At 44.6% G+C, this 17,362-nt stretch overlaps 1 protein-coding gene across 1 annotated transcript in view; it reads right to left on the bottom strand.

Moving 5' to 3' along the window:
• Positions 1 to 6,159, bottom strand: part of LOC128693622 (serine-rich adhesin for platelets-like) — a 59,322-nt gene extending 53,163 nt beyond the window's left edge. Inside the window, exons 1-2 of the mRNA XM_070091069.1 lie at positions 5,920 to 6,159; positions 4,170 to 4,381 (exon numbers count right to left, since the gene is read on the bottom strand). The gene's annotated coding sequence lies outside the window, so the exon portion shown is untranslated. The remainder of the gene's footprint in view (positions 1 to 4,169; positions 4,382 to 5,919) is intronic.
• Between the last annotated feature and the right edge of the window lie 11,203 nt (positions 6,160 to 17,362).

Genomic DNA, 17,362 nt, shown 5'->3' with positions numbered 1-17,362 from the left:
CGACACACTGGCCAGGTCCTGCATCTAAAGTACGACACACTGGCCAGGTCCTGCATCTAAGGTACGACACACTGGCCAGGTCCTGCATCTAAGGTACGACACACTGGCCAGGTCCTGCACCTAAGGTACAACACACTGGTCTTGGTATTGCACCTAGGATACAACACACTGGTCCTGCACCTAAGGTACAACACACTGGTCTTGGTATTGCACCTAGGATACAACACACTGGTCCTGGTCTTGCACCTAAGATACAACACACTGGTCCTGGTCTTGCACCTAAGATACAACACACTGGTCCTGGTCTTGCACCTAAGGTACAACACACTGGTCCTGGTCTTCCACCTAGGATACAACACACTGGTCCTGGTCTTCCACCTAAGATACAACACACTGGTCCTGGTCTTGCACCTAAGATACAACACACTGGTCCTGGTCTTGCACCTAAGGTACAACACACTGGTCCTGGTCTTGCACCTAGGATACAACACACTGGTCCTGGTCTTGCACCTAAGGTACAACACACTGGTCCTGGTCTTGCACCTAGGATACAACACACTGGTCCTGGTCTTGCAGCTAGGATACAACACACTGGTCCTGGTCTTGCAGCTAGGATACAACACACTGGTCCTGGTCTTGCAGCTAGGATACAACACACTGGTCCTGGTCTTGCAGCTAGGATACAACACACTGGTCCTGGTCTTCCACCTAGGATACAACACACTGGTCCTGGTCTTGCAGCTATATTCCAGTATAATATATTTCACATTCTGTATTATTAATAATCCAACGAGAAATATAAATATTAATTCCGGACCTGGAATAATTTAACCTAATATCTACAGTGGTCTGAGACCACTTTTGGTCATGACGCTGGTCAGAATATATGAATATTCTAGGTTATTATCACTACCTCTCTCTCTCTCTCTCTCTCTCTCTCTCTCTCTCTCTCTCTCTCTCTCTCTCTATATATATATATATATATATATATATATATATATATATATATATATATATATATATATATATATATATGTTGCAGTTTAAAAACTGTAGTGTAAAGCACACTTCTGGCAAGACAGTGATGGAGTGACTGAGGGTGAAAGTATGCCTTGGTGGGAATAGTGTGATAATATCAATGCACCACGCAGAAACAAGCGGGTATATACAAAGAAAGATCGCAGTCAGCAGGACTCGATACTGCTACTGAGACGGACAAGATTCCCAGGCAGCGCTCTTATCCACTCGGCCACAAATGCCGCATAAGCTGGGAAGCCTGGTGGCGAATAGGTAAAATTTGTGATTTTAGCTTAAATAGCAACGCTCTTCTTGCCGAAAATTCAAGCGAAAACTCGTATATGCAATAATTTCGCAAAAATCATTCTGAGCCTAACGAAAAAAAAATTTCAATGTGTTTGTTTATTATTAAATTATTGTAAAGTTATCTAAAATATATTTAGATTATGCTAAATTAAATTGAGCTTGTTTCAATAAGGTTAGGCCAGTTTTCTAAGGTTCTTATGGTATAAAATTATTAATTTTTACATTAACATAAATGAAAAAAGTGTATCTTTAAACGTGTAAGAGAAAATTTTAGAAAGGACTTAATGTTAAATGAGTTCTTGCTAATTGACCAGTTTTACTTACAGCGCACAAAATGAGTGATAAAGGAATAACAGGAAAAGTCGGTAGATGGATCTATAATTTCCTCACAAACAGAACACAAAGAGTAGTAGTCAACAGAGTAAAGTCTGAGGCGGCTACGGTGAAAAGCTCTGTTCCACAAGGCACAGTACTCGCTCCCATCTTGTTTCTCATCCTCATAACTGACATAGACAAGGATGTCAGCCACAGCACCGTGTCTTCCTTTGCAGATGACACCCGAATCTGCATGACAGTGTCTTCCATTGCAGACACTGCAAGGCTCCAGGCGGACATTGCAGACACTGCAAGGCTCCAGGCGGACATTGCAGACACTGCAAGGCTCCAGGCGGACATTGCAGACACTGCAATGCTCCAGGCGGACATTGCAGACACTGCAAGGCTCCAGGCGGACATTGCAGACACTGTAAGGCTCCAGGCGGACATTGCAGACACTGCAAGGCTCCAGGCGGACATTGCAGACACTGCAAGGCTCCAGGCGGACATTGCAGACACTGCAAGGCTCCAGGCGGACATTGCAGACACTGCAAGGCTCCAGGCGGACGTCAACCAAATCTTTCAATGGGCCGCAGAAAACAATATGAAGTTCAGTGATGAGAAATTTCAATCACTCCGATTTGGAAAACGTGAGGAAATTAAAACTATATTGGAGTATAAAACAAATTCCAGCCACACAATAGAGCGAAAAACTAACGTCAAAGACCTGGGTGTGATCATGTCAGAAGATCTCACCTTCAAGGACCATAACATTGTATCAATCGCAGCTGCTAGAAAAATGACAGGATGGATAATGAGAACCTTCAAAACTAGGGAGGCCAAGCTCATGATGGCACTCTTCAGGTCGCTTGTTCTATCTAGGCTGGAATATTGCTGCACACTAACAGCACCTTTCAAGGCAGGTGAAATTGCTGACCTAGAAAATGTACAGAGAACCTTCACGGCGCGCATAACGGAGATAAAACACCTCAATTACTGGGAACGTATGAGGTTCCTAAACCTGTACTCCCTAGAACGCAGGCGGGAAAGATATATGATTATATACACTTGGAAAATCCTAGAGGATGAGGATCAGGCAGGACTACAAATAGACCTGGACAGGCTGGACACGTGGTCCAGCAACTGACTTCTCGATTTCAACCCCGCCAAATGCAAAGTCATGGAGATTGGGGAAGGGCAAAGAAGACTGCAGATAGAGTATAGGCTAGGTGGACAAAGGCTGCAAACCTAACTCAAGGAGAAAGATCTTGGGGTGACCATAACACCGAGCATGTCTCCGGAGGCACACATCAACCAGATAACTGCTGCAGCTTATGGGCGCCTGGCAAACCTGAGAATAGCGTTCCAATACCTTAGTAAGGAATCGTTCAAGACACTGTACACCGTGTACGTCAGGCCCATATTGGAGTATGCAGCACCAGTTTGGAACTCACACCTTGTCAAGCAAGTCAAGAAATTAGAGAAAGTACAAAGGTTTGCAACAAGGCTAGTTCCAGAGCCCAGGGGAATGTCCTATGAAGAATGGTGGAGGGAAATCGGACTGACGACATTGGAGAACAGGAGGGTCAGGGGAGACATGATAACAACATACAAAATAATGCGTGGAATAGACAAGGTGGACAGAGACAGGATGTTCCAGAGAGGGGACACAGAAACAAAGGGTCACAATTGGAAGCTGAAGACTCAGACGAGTCACAGGGATGTTAGGAAGTATTTCTTCAGTCACAGAGTTGTCAGGAAGTGGAATAGCCTAGCAAGTGATGTAGTGGAGGCAGGAATCATACATAGCTTTAAGACGAGGTATGACAAAGCTCAGGAAGCAGAGAGAGAGAGAGAGAGAGAGAGAGAGAGAGAGAGAGAGAGAGAGAGAGAGAGAGAGAGAGAGAGAGAGAGAGAGGGGAGAGAGAGAGAGGACCTAGTAGCGATCAGTGAAGAGGCGGGGCCAGGAGCTGACTCTCGACCCCTGCAACCACAATTAGGTGAGTACAATTAGGTGAGAGGGATTAGTACCAAACTTGCATACGAAAATCACTCCCTATGAAAGCAAAAGACTTGGCAGATGATGCAACATTACCCCAGTGAAAAGCAGGGGTGTCACTAGGACGGTAAGAGACAACACAATAAGTGTCAGGGGCCCAAAACTGCTCAACTGCCTCTCAGCATACATAAGGGGGATTACCAATAGACCTCTGGCTGTCTTCAAGTTAGGCACCTAAAGTCAGCATCTGACCAACCTGGCTGTGGTTCGTACGTCTGGTTGCGTGCGGCCAACAGGAACAGCCTGGTTGATCAGACCCTGGTCCACCATGAGGCCTGGTCACAGACCGGGCCGCGGGGGCGTTGATCCCCGACACCCTCTCCAGGTATATATATATATATATATATATATATATATATATATATATATATATATATATATATATATATATATATATATATATATATATATACTCGTGTTTATATGTATATTTATGAGCACAACTGTTAACGGGGAAGTATAGATCACTTACCCTGTTAACGGTAGCGTTTTGTCGCTGTGTCTTACAGATGCTGCTGTAATAGGGTAGCTCAGTGGTAGCGTCCTCGGTTGGCAACCAACTCACCCGGGCTCATTCCTGGCCACAGGCGGAGAAGCATACTCAAGTCTCCCGATGTCTCCTTCACCTGCTCATCTAGCAGTACACAGTCACCTGACTGTTAGGTGACTGGTGTGGGTGGCATCCTGGGGTGCAACACTGGATATAAGCACACTGGGTGGGTTTCTTTGGTTATCCTGGATTATTAACCCTCGCAGTTATCATGGGTAACTACACATCTGGCACTGCAAGGTGCAGGTGGTGGCACTCACACGATCAGTGCCACTACACCGCTGGCACTGCAAGGTGCAGGTGGTGACACTCACACGATCAGTGCCACTACACTGCTGACACTGCAAGGTGCAGGTAGTGACACACACAATCAGTGCCACTACACAGCTGGCACTCTTCTCAAACGCAACAACCAGCTGGACACTACCCCCTCAGAATTATCCACGACCAGTGAAGAAGTCCTCTTTCTCTCTCTCTCTCTCTCTCTCTCTCTCTCTCTCTCTCTCTCTCTCTCTCTCTCTCTCTCTCTCTCTCTCTCTCTCTCTCTCTCCTTCCTTCGTTCACTAGGGTCATTAAGGTATTCAAATCATTAAATAACCTTCATCAGAGTGTAATAATTAACCTTATTAATCCACAGTTGATCATTACTGTAGCATCACATAATGAGGCAGTGTTATGGTCAGGCAGTGTATACAGGACAGTGTACCAGCACCTGGAGCAGTGTACCAGCACCTGGGGCAGTGTACCAGCACCTGAGGCAGTGTACCAGCACCTGAGACAGTGTACCAGCACCTGGGGCAGTGTACCAGCACCTGGGGCAGAGTACCAGCACCTGGGGCAGTGTACCAGCACCTGAGACAGTGTATCAGCACCTGGGGCAGTGTACCAGCACCTGGGGCAGTGTACCAGCACCTGGGGCAGTGTATGAGCACGTGGGACAGTGTATCAGCACCTGAGACAGTGTATCAGCACCTAAGACAGTGTATCAGCACCTGAGACAGTGTATCAGCACCTGAGACAGTGTATCAGCACCTGAGACAGTGTATCAGCACCTGGGGCAGTGTACCAGCACCTGAGGCAGTGTACCAGCACCTGGGGCAGTGTATGAGCACGTGGGACAGTGTATCAGCACCTGAGACAGTGTATCAGCACCTGAGACAGTGTATCAGCACCTGAGACAGTGTATCAGCACCTGAGACAGTGTATCAGCACCTGAGACAGTGTATCAGCACCTGAGACAGTGTATCAGCACCTGAGACAGTGTATCAGCACCTGAGACAGTGTATCAGCACCTAAGACAGTGTATCAGCACCTAAGACAGTGTGTCAGTAGCCAGGACAATGTATCGGTACCCAGGATAGTATATCAGTAGCCAGGACAGTGTATCAGCACCCAGGACGGTGTATGAGCACCTGGGACAGTGTATCAGCACCTGGGACAGTGTATCAGCATCTGAGACAGTGTATCAGCACCTGGGACAGTGTATCAGCACCTGAGACAGTGTATCAGCACCTAAGACAGTGTATCAGTAGCCAGGACAGTGTATCAGCACCCAGGACGGTGTATGAGCACCTGGGACAGTGTACCAGCACCTGCGACAGTGTATCAGTACCTGGGACAGTGCATCAGTAGCCAGGACAGTGTATCAGCACCTGGAACAGTGTATCAGTACCTGGGACAGTGTATCAGTAGCCAGGACAGTGTACAGCAGTGACGCACACTTCACCATTCCTAAATAGGAAAATAACACAAGTCAGCGCTCCAGGGGAAGAAAGTAACACGAGTCAACATCCCAGGGGAAGATAGTAACACAAGTCAGCGCCCCAGGGGAAGAAAGTAACACAAGTCAACACCCCAGGACGGCGTGAGGAGCACTGAAACACAGTTGGTGCTGCTGGCCACACTCTACCTTCCTCTCTCCCTCCTCTCTCTCTCTCTCCCTCTCTCTCTCTCTTCTCATGTCTTATCCTCTTATTTATCTGTTTTCAAGAATCATACCTGCCTCCTCCTTTCTCAAAACTATGGCGTGGGCTGTGCTGGAACTGTCGGTTCACAGCAGAAGCAACCAGGTTCAATCCCAGGGCGTATGGGCAGGCCCCCTTACACCTACTGCCCTCATTCCTTACCTGTAAATAGATATGAAAGAGTTAATTTGTGGGTTGCATCCTGGAGGAGGACGTCAGAACTTAGATGGAAGTAAGCCACACTGCTGTTGTATGTTATATAATGTATGTTGTATGTTGTATCTTGACTCACAGGGTGAGGCAGTACCCAATACTGCCTCTATGGGTTGTTGGCTCACTGAGGTTGTACCCACATGTTGGGGTGAGGCCCAATACTTCCTCTAAGTACCCCCAATACTGCCTCCCAATACTGCCTATACTTCCTCTAAGTTGGCTCACAGGGTGAGGCAGTGCCTCTATGTTGACTCACAGGGTGAGGCAGTACCCAATACTTCCTCTAAGTTGGCTCACAGGGTGAGGTTGTACCCAATACTGCCTCTATGTTGACTCACAGGGTGAGGCAGTACCCAATACTTCCTCTAAGTTGGCTCACAGGGTGAGGTTGTACCCAATACTGCCTCTATGTTGACTCACAGGGTGAGGCAGTACCCAATACTTCCTCTAAGTTGGCTCACAGGGTGAGGTTGTACCCAATACTGCCTCTATGTTGACTCACAGGGTGAGGCACTATACTGACACTTGGCTTCTCTGGCCAACGAATGTGACATCATAGATTTCAAGAATATTTCCACGTGTTAAACATGACTGTTTTGTGAGTATGAGTGAAGCAGTGTTAGTGAAGCAGTGTTAGTGAAGCAGTGTTAGTGAAGCAGTGTTAGTGAAGCACACAGTGTTGTGAGTCCTCAGTGTGACTCAGGACTCACAACACAAACATCATTAAGGGCACATGTCACCTATTCACCACCTGTCAAGAACACGTTAGTACCTTAAATAACTTTCATTTTATGTACACTGAAAGTCAAATACTTCTCAGTGTATATACACTGAGAGTCATACATCACTCAGATTGTATATCCATGTTTAGGTAACTCAATTTATCATTTATCCTGGTTTAAAGAGGTAGGTAAGCAAACACTAGGACGTTATGAAATGTTTGCTTACTAGTACCTTGATCACTTCTAACATACACAGAACGAACGAACGAACGAAAGTTCAGGTAAGATCCCAAATGGGATGAGCGGGGAAGACGGGACAGACGAAGAATAGTGCTGGAGAGGAGTGTTCTTAGTCGTAGAAATAGAGCCAGGGCTTAACCCAGCAGCGAAGGCGATCGTGGGACAGATATTGAGAAGAGAAATTCAGGCTCTTCTGTTGGGACTCCGGTGGGGTGAGCGGGGAGGAAGGGACATGCGACGTTTAGCGCTAGAGAGGAGTGTAGAACTAAGCCATGCTAAGGCGAACGTGGGTCAGAGAATGGTACCTGTCATAGAAGGTACCTGTCAGCGAATCCAAGGTTATTTGTAAATAGGGTTAGGAGCAGGATCATGCAAGGAGTAGAAAAGGTTGTGTTGGTTTGTGGGTCTGCGAATGTCTTCGTCAAGGAGAGTGGCCCAGTAGTCATGTCGTGTCTCAAGTTTGTCTATCTGTCTGTCACTGAGCGTCTTCCAGTACAGATTCAGCGCAGGGATGTCTAATTGGGCATAGAGAGACTCGCTTGTGGCGAAGTCCTCCCATCTGACATCAGGCACCCAGCGCAGCGCCTTGTTCTGGACACGCTGCAGTTTAAGAAAGTTTGTTTTTTGTAATAAAGTTGGTAGATTTACCGACAATATGTAAAGTAAAAGGACACAAGTGCAACTAATGTGACATTTTATTGTGGCAACGTTTCGCTCTCCAGGAGCTTTATCAAGCCAGGAGCTTTATCAAGCCAATGGCTTGATAAAGCTCCTGGAGAGCGAAACGTTGCCACAATAAAATGTCACATTAGTTGCACTTGTGTCCTTTTACTTTACAAGTTTGTGTTTGCTGCAAGAGAGAGGGCTAGAGGAGAGTAAGTTATCAGAGGACGTATTAGTGATTTGTAGAGGTGTAGTTTGGTGCGTTGAGAGGCATGTTTCAGCTTGTAGAGGCCCGCAAGGGAGTTACTAGCTATTGCATGCCTTGAGTGAATGTGTCCGTGTAAACGAAGAAGGTAGTCAAGATTAACGCCAAGGACAGTGACAGATTGTGTGATGGGGATGTAAGTGCGGGTGTCAGCTGTTCTGAGCTCGACAGGTAATGGAGGATCACGTTTCCTGTAGTTAAAATACGTAATGCTGGATTTAGCTGCATTGGTTTTGATCCTCCATTTTTGTTCCCAGATGGCTATCCTGTCAACCTCATTTTGTGTTTTGTGTGTGAGTGTATCTATATTGGCATGAGTGATAAGTTGTGTAATGTCGTCTGCATAGGCTAGTGTGATGGAGTTGTGGTATACAGGTGTTGGAATGTCGTTAGTGTATAAAATGTAGAGGGTAGGGGAGAGGACAGATCCCTGGGGTACTCCGGCATTTAGTGTGAAGTAGTCAGAGTAACAGCCTAGGAATTTTATTCTCATGGTACGGCCATCTAGGAAGTTGCAGAGGAGTTTACGAATAGTGAGAGGCAGGTTAAAGCTAGTGCAGAGTTTGTACTTGAGCCCTTGGTGCCAGACAGTGTCAAAAGCTTTTTCAACGTCTTTTGCAACCAGGGCTGTCCTGTTTCTTTGTTTTGTGTTTATGTGGGTGTAGTTGAGAATGATGTTAATGGCATCCTGTGTGGATCTGTGTGTTCTGAAGCCAAACTGGCCATCAGAAAGTAGAGAATTGTGTTCCAGGTATCTGCGAAGGCGATGATTGATGAGTTTTTCAAAGAGTTTTCCTAAAGTTTCGAGGAGGCTGATAGGGCGATAGTTTCTAGGGTCAGAGTGGTCTTTATTGGGTTTAGGAAGGAGGACAGCAGTAGCAGCTTTGAAGAGGGAAGGGGAGTATCCAGAGGCAAGGGAGGCATTGAGGAGGTTTGTGTAGGCAGTAATGATAGAGTCAGGAAGGTGTTTCAGGATAATATGGTTTAGGCCAGAGGCACCAGGGGCCTTGGGAGGAAGGTGTCTGAGGAGAGTTTTAACGTCTGTGTTGGTGAAAGGAGTGTCAAGTTCTTGGGAGGAGGTAAGAGAGTCCAGATGGATGTGGCTGTCTGGTGTTGTTTTGTGTGTGTGTGTAGTGTTCCAGTGTTCTATGTTCTGAATGTGTTGAACAGCGTTAGGGTGGGGTGGGTGAGGGTGGAAGATGTTCTCCCAGATGTGTTTGAAGATGTTAGTAGCAACCTGCGGGTCTGAGATGTGTGTTGTTGTGGGTGATGTGTTTGAATTTATTGGTGGGAGTGGTGCCTCTGATTTTTTTGATAAAGTTCCAGAAGGCTTTGGTGTTTTTGATATGCTGTTTGTCCGCTTGTAGTATGAGCTGTGACCGGCGATTGTTGTGGTCTTGGTCTAGACTGTGTAGAATGTTGTTTCTGAGGTAAGTGAGATCTAATCGGACTTGAAAGACAGTATACATAGAAAGACAGTATACATAGGCGTAGAATGAAGTGTGAGTGACTCAGGGTGACCTGAGTGAGGTGTGAGTGACGCATAGTGACCTGAGTGAGGTGTGAGTGACGCATGGTGACCTGAGTGAGGTGTGAGTGACGCATGGTGACCTAAAGAATGTCATGATGAGGAGAGGTAAACAATGGGATCATGTGACACCTGTGTTGTTAGGAAGATGGTGCTTTGCCTGGTTGTCTATGGTGTTTATTAATGCTAGTGTTATGTTCTATGGTGTTTATTAATGCTAGTGTTATGTTCTATGGTGTTTATTAATGCTAGTGTTATGTTCTATGGTGTTTATTAATGCTAGTGTTATGTTCTATGGTGTTTATTAATGTTAGTGTTATGTTCTATGGTGTTTATTAATGTTAGTGTTATGTTCTATGGTGTTTATTAATGTTATCTTTAAGTTCTATGGTGTTTATTAATATTAGTGTTCCCAAGTACAGTTATAGAGGCCAGAACGTTGTGTAGCTTTAATAATAGGTTGGATAAATACATGAGTGGGTGTTGGTGGGTGTGAGATGGACCTGATTAGCTTGTGCTACCAGGTCGGATGCCGTGTTCCTCCCTTAAGTCAATGTGACCTGACCTGACTAGGTTGGGTGCATTGGCTTAAGCCGGTAGGAGACTTGGACCTGCCTCGCATGGGCCAGTGGGACTGCTGCAGTGTTCCTTCGTTCTTATGTTCTTATGTTCTTATGTTCTATGGTGTCGGTGACGGTGATCGGCGTCTAAGATCTTGTTCGGTGAGGGCGAGTTGTACCATATTCCAGTTCATCATACGTCCCGGTGGAGTCCCTGTAGAAGACAAAGACGTACGTTAAATGGTCTGTGTTGTCTGTGGAGTACATGTACTCTAAGTCATCTCTGTTGCTGGCGTTTCAATGTTCGTTCAGAAGGACCTAAAGATTTCTGCCTGTTTTCCCTACATATTTCTTGGACAGCATCCCCCAGGGGATGGTGTAGACGGCCGCTGTGGAAGGCAGAAGTGTGGCACTGTCTTTCACAGTAACCTCTCTGATACAAGATGTGTCTACAGTGCGAACATTAGTTATATAATAATCATTTTCAGAATCCTCTTCCTCCTCTTCCTCCTCCTTCTACCTGCCTCCATATCCTGTTTCCTTACTTCCTTTCTCGTCATTGGCACTGTGCCAACCCTTCCGGTGTACCAAGTGCCAGCCTCAGTTTTTTTTAACTAAATTGGGAACATCCGCAGTGTGCTGCTACACTTTACTAGTGTATACTCCACATAACTTGTATTGCCTGGTCAACTGTCCTGTGTTCTGATTGCCACTGCCAGACAGTTACTTACCTATACAATCAGAAAAGTTTTTAATCCAATCACTTTTTCAGAAACCCGGATTGTTTTGTGTTGTGTCTGGCCTGGCGCTGCTCTTTTGTTTTTGTAATGGAGTTTATTTTTAGTTGGTTCCAACAGTTTCTGATGGGAATCACATGAGTGTTGCTCCTGGATGTTGTATAACACTGTTATTGTTCTCTTACAGTGTTCTTCTTGGGTGTTGTATAACACTGTTATTGTTCTCTTACAGTGTTCTTCTTGGGTGCTGTATAACACTGTTATTGTTCTCTTACAGTGTTCTTCTTGGGTGTTGTATAACACTGTTATTGTTCTCTTACAGTGTTCTTCTTGGATGTTGTATAACACTGTTATTGTTCTCTTACAGTGTTCTTCTTGGGTGTTGTATAACACTGTTATTGTTCTCTTACAGTGTTCTTCTTGGGTGTTGTATAACTGTATAAGTGTTCATGTTGTATAACACTGTTACTGTTCTCTTACAGTGTTCTTCTTGGGTGTTGTATAACTGTTATTGTTCTCTTACAGTGTTCTTCTTGGGTGTTGTATAACACTGTTATTGTTCTCTTACAGTGTTCTTCTTGGATGTTGTATATTGTTCTCTTACACTGTTATTGTTCTCTTACAGTGTTCTTCACTGTTATTGGGTTCTCTTACAGTGTTCTTCTTGTTTATTGTATAACACTGTTATTGTTCTCTTACAGTGTTCTTCTTGGATGTTGTATAACACTGTTATTGTTCTCTTACAGTGTTCTTCTTGGGTGTTGTATAACACTGTTATTGTTCTCTTACAGTGTTCTTCTTGGGTGTTGTATAACACTGTTATTGTTCTCTTACAGTGTTCTTCTTGGATGTTGTATAACACTGTTATTGTTCTCTTACAGTGTTCTTCTTGGGTGCTGTATAACACTGTTATTGTTCTCTTACAGTGTTCTTCTTGGGTGTTGTATAACACTGTTATTGTTCTCTTACAGTGTTCTTCTTGGGTGTTGTATAACACTGTTATTGTTCTCTTACAGTGTTCTTCTTGGGTGTTGTATAACACTGTTATTGTTCTCTTACAGTGTTCTTCTTGGGTGTTGTATAACACTGTTATTGTTCTCTTACAGTGTACCTCTTGGATGTTATTGTTCTCTTACAGTGTTCTTCTTGGGTGTTGTATAACACTGTTATTGTTCTCTTACACTGTTATTGTTCTCTTACAGTGTTCTTCTTGGGTGTTGTATAACACTGTTATTGTTCTCTTACAGTGTTCTTCTTGGGTGTTGTATAACACTGTTATTGTTCTCTTACAGTGTTCTTCTTGGGTGTTGTATAACACTGTTATTGTTCTCTTACAGTGTTCTTCTTGGGTGCTGTATAACACTGTTATTGTTCTCTTACAGTGTTCTTCTTGGGTGTTGTATAACACTGTTATTGTTCTCTTACAGTGTTCTTCTTGGGTGCTGTATAACACTGTTATTGTTCTCTTACAGTGTTCTTCTTGGGTGTTGTATAACACTGTTATTGTTCTCTTACAGTGTTCTTCTTGGGTGTTGTATAACACTGTTATTGTTCTCTTACAGTGTTCTTCTTGGGTGTTGTATAACACTGTTATTGTTCTCTTACAGTGTTCTTCTTGGGTGTTGTATAACACTGTTATTGTTCTCTTACAGTGTTCTTCACTGTTATTGGTGTGCACTGTATAACACTGTTATTGTTCTCTTACAGTGTTCTTCTTGGGTGTTGTATAACACTGTTATTGTTCTCTTACAGTGTTCTTCTTGGGTGTTGTATAACACTGTTATTGTTCTCTTACACTGTTATTGTTCTCTTACAGTGTTCTTCTTGGGTGTTGTATAACACTGTTATTGTTCTCTTACAGTGTTCTTCTTGGGTGTTGTATAACACTGTTATTGTTCTCTTACAGTGTTCTTCTTGGGTGTTGTATAACACTGTTATTGTTCTCTTACAGTGTTCTTCTTGGGTGTTGTATAACACTGTTATTGTTCCCTTACAGTGTTCACTGTTATTGTTCTCTTACAGTGTTCTTCTTGGGTGTTGTATAACACTGTTATTGTTCTCTTACAGTGTTCTTCTTGGGTGCTGTATAACACTGTTATTGTTCTCTTACAGTGTTCTTCTTGGGTGTTGTATAACACTGTTATTGTTCTCTTACAGTGTTCTTCTTGGGTGTTGTATAACACTGTTATTGTTCTCTTACAGTGTTCTTCTTGGGTGTTGTATAACACTGTTATTGTTCTCTTACAGTGTTCTTCTTGGGTGTTGTATAACACTGTTATTGTTCTCTTACAGTGTTCTTCTTGGGTGTTGTATAACACTGTTATTGTTCTCTTACAGTGTTCTTCTTGGGTGTTGTATAACACTGTTATTGTTCTCTTACAGTGTTCTTCTTGGGTGATGTATAACACTGTTATTGTTCTCTTACAGTGTTCTTCTTGGGTGCTGTATAACACTGTTATTGTTCTCTTACAGTGTTCTTCTTGGATGTTGTATAACACTGTTATTGTTCTCTTGCAGTGTTCTTCTTGGGTGTTGTATAACACTGTTATTGTTCTCTTACAATCATTTCTTGAAGTGTTCTAGCATGTTGCTGAGACAGTGACTTGCAACATACAGTGTTGCTGAGACAGTGACTTGCAACATACAGTGTTGCTGAGACAGTGACTTGCAACATAGTGTTGCTGAGACAGTGACTTGCAACATACAGTGTTGCTGAGACAGTGACTTGCAACATACAGTGTTGCTGAGACAGTGACTTGCAACATACAGTGTTGCTGAGACAGTGACTTGCAACATACAGTGTTGCTGAGACAGTGACTTGCAACATACAGTGTTGCTGAGACAGTGACTTGCAACATACAGTGTTGCTGAGACAGTGACTTGCAACATACAGTGTTGCTGAGACAGTGACTTGCAACATACAGTGTTGCTGAGACAGTGACTTGCAACATACAGTGTTGCTGAGACAGTGACTTGCAACATACAGTGTTGCTGAGACAGTGACTTGCAACATACAGTGTTGCTGAGACAGTGACTTGCAACATACAGTGTTGCTGAGACAGTGACTTGCAACATAGTGTTGCTGAGACAGTGACTTGCAACATAGTGTTGCTGAGACAGTGACTTGCAACATACAGTGTTGCTGAGACAGTGACTTGCAACATAGTGTTGCTGAGACAGTGACTTGCAACATACAGTGTTGCTGAGACAGTGACTTGCAACATACAGTGTTGCTGAGACAGTGACTTGCAACATACAGTGTTGCTGAGACAGTGACTTGCAACATACAGTGTTGCTGAGACAGTGACTTGCAACATACAGTGTTGCTGAGACAGTGACTTGCAACATACAGTGTTGCTGAGACAGTGACTTGCAACATACAGTGTTGCTGAGACAGTGACTTGCAACATACAGTGTTGCTGAGACAGTAACTTGCAACATACAGTGTTGCTGAGACAGTGACTTGCAACATACAGTGTTGCTGAGACAGTGACTTGCAACATACAGTGTTGCTGAGACAGTGACTTGCAACATACAGTGTTGCTGAGACAGTGACTTGCAACATACAGTGTTGCTGAGACAGTGACTTGCAACATACAGTGTTGCTGAGACAGTGACTTGCAACATACAGTGTTGCTGAGACAGTGACTTGCAACATACAGTGTTGCTGAGGCAGTGACTTGCAACATACAGTGTTGCTGAGACAGTGACTTGCAACATACAGTGTTGCTGAGACAGTGACTTGCAACATAGTGTTGCTGAGGCAGTGTCTTGCAACATAGTGTTGCTGAGGCAGTGTCTTGCAACATAGTGTTGCTGAGGCAGTGTCTTGCAACATAGTGTTGCTGAGGCAGTGTCTTGCAACATAGTGTTGCTGAGGCAGTGTCTTGCAACATAGTGTTGCTGAGGCAGTGTCTTGCAACATAGTGTTGCTGAGGCAGTGTCTTGCAACATAGTGTTGCTGAGGCAGTGTCTTGCAACATAGTGTTGCTGAGGCAGTGTCTTGCAACATAGTGTTGCTGAGGCAGTGTCTTGCAACATAGTGTTGCTGAGGCAGTGTCTTGCAACATAGTGTTGCTGAGGCAGTGTCTTGCAACATAGTGTTGCTGAGGCAGTGTCTTGCAACATAGTGTTGCTGAGGCAGTGTCTTGCAACATAGTGTTGCTGAGGCAGTGTCTTGCAACATAGTGTTGCTGAGGCAGTGTCTTGCAACATAGTGTTGCTGAGGCAGTGTCTTGCAACATAGTGTTGCTGAGGCAGTGTCTTGCAACATAGTGTTGCTGAGGCAGTGTCTTGCAACATAGTGTTGTTGAGGCAGTGTCTTGCAACATAGTGTTGCTGAGGCAGTGTCTTGCAACATAGTGTTGCTGAGGCAGTGTCTTGCAACATAGTGTTGTTGAGGCAGTGTCTTGCAACATAGTGTTGCTGAGGCAGTGTCTTGCAACATAGTGTTGCTGAGGCAGTGTCTTGCAACATAGTGTTGCTGAGGCAGTGTCTTGCAACATAGTGTTGCTGAGGCAGTGTCTTGCAACATAGTGTTGCTGAGGCAGTGTCTTGCAACATAGTGTTGCTGAGGCATTGTCTTGCAACATAGTGTTGCTGAGGCAGTGTCTTGCAACATAGTGTTGCTGAGGCAGTGTCTTGCAACATAGTGTTGCTGAGGCATTGTCTTGCAACATAGTGTTGCTGGTGCCACAAATCGTGTGGAATGTGAAGGAATTTTACTTTGTTCATCTGCTGTATGTACAGACTCTTGCGGGTTGTGAACAGTGCAAACACTATGTGAACACTGCGTGAACACTGTGTGAACACTGCGTGAACACTGTGTGAACACTGCGTGAACACTGTGTGAACACTGCGTGAACACTGTGTGAACACTGCGTGAACACTGTGTGAACACTGTGTGAACACTATGTGAACAATGCGTGAACACTATGCGAACAATGCGTGAACACTGCGTGAATAGTGTGAACACTATGTGAACACTATGTGAACACTGCGTGAACACTGTGTGAACACTGCGTGAACACTATGCGAACAATGCGTGAACACTGCGTGAATAGTGTGAACACTATGTGAACACTAAGTGAACACTGCGTGAACTCTGTGTGAACACTGCGTGAACACTGTGTGAATAATGCGTGAACACTGTGTGAATAGTGTGAACACTATGTGAAAACTATGTGAACACTGCGTGAACACTATGTGAACACTGCGTGAACACTGCGTGAACACTGTGTGAACACTATGTGAACACTGCGTGAACACTATGTGAACACAGCGTGAACACTGTGTGAACACTATGTGAACACTGCGTGAACACTGTGTGAACACTATGTGAACACTGCGTGAACACTGTGTGAACACTGTGTGAACACTATGTGAACACTGCGTGAACACTGTGTGAACAGTGTGAACACTGTGTGAACACTATGTGAACACTGCGTGAACACTGCGTGAACACTGCGTGAACACTATGTGAACACTGCGTGAACACTGCGTGAACACTGCGTGAACACTATGTGAACACTGCGTGAACACTGCGTGAACACTGCGTGAACACTGTGTGAACACTATGTGAACACTGCGTGAACACTGCGTGAACACTGTGTGAACACTGTGTGAACACTATGTGAACACTGCGTGAACACTGTGTGAACAGTGTGAACACTGTGTGAACACTATGTGAACACTGCGTGAACACTGCGTGAACACTGCGTGAACACTGTGTGAACGCTGTGTTAACACTATGTGAACACTGCGTGAACACTGCGTGAACATTGCGTGAACACTGCGTGAACACTGCGTGAACACTGCGTGAACACTGCGTGAACACTGTGTGAACACTATGCGAACACTGCGTGAACACTGCGTAAACACTGCGTGAACACTGCGTGAACACTGTGTGAACACTGCGTGAACACTGCGTGAACACTGTGTGAACACTGTGAACACTGCGTGAACACTGTGTGAACAGTGTGAACACTGTGTGAACACTATGTGAACACTGCGTGAACACTGCGTGAACACTGTGTGAACACTGCGTGAACACTGCGTGAACACTGCGTGAACACTGCGTGAACACTGTATGAACACTATGTGAACACTGCGTGAACACTGCGTGAACACTGCGTGAACACTGCGTGAACACTGCGTGAACACTGTGTGAACACTATGTGAACACTGCGTGAACACTGCGTGAACACTGCGTGAACACTGTGTG

The sequence above is a fragment of the Cherax quadricarinatus genome, chromosome 34 (assembly GCF_038502225.1).
Source record: "Cherax quadricarinatus isolate ZL_2023a chromosome 34, ASM3850222v1, whole genome shotgun sequence".
In the NCBI taxonomy this organism is placed as follows: Eukaryota; Metazoa; Arthropoda; class Malacostraca; order Decapoda; family Parastacidae; genus Cherax; species Cherax quadricarinatus.
Note: the sequence above shows the minus strand (reverse complement) of the source record. Positions and strands in the feature narration are given on the sequence as shown.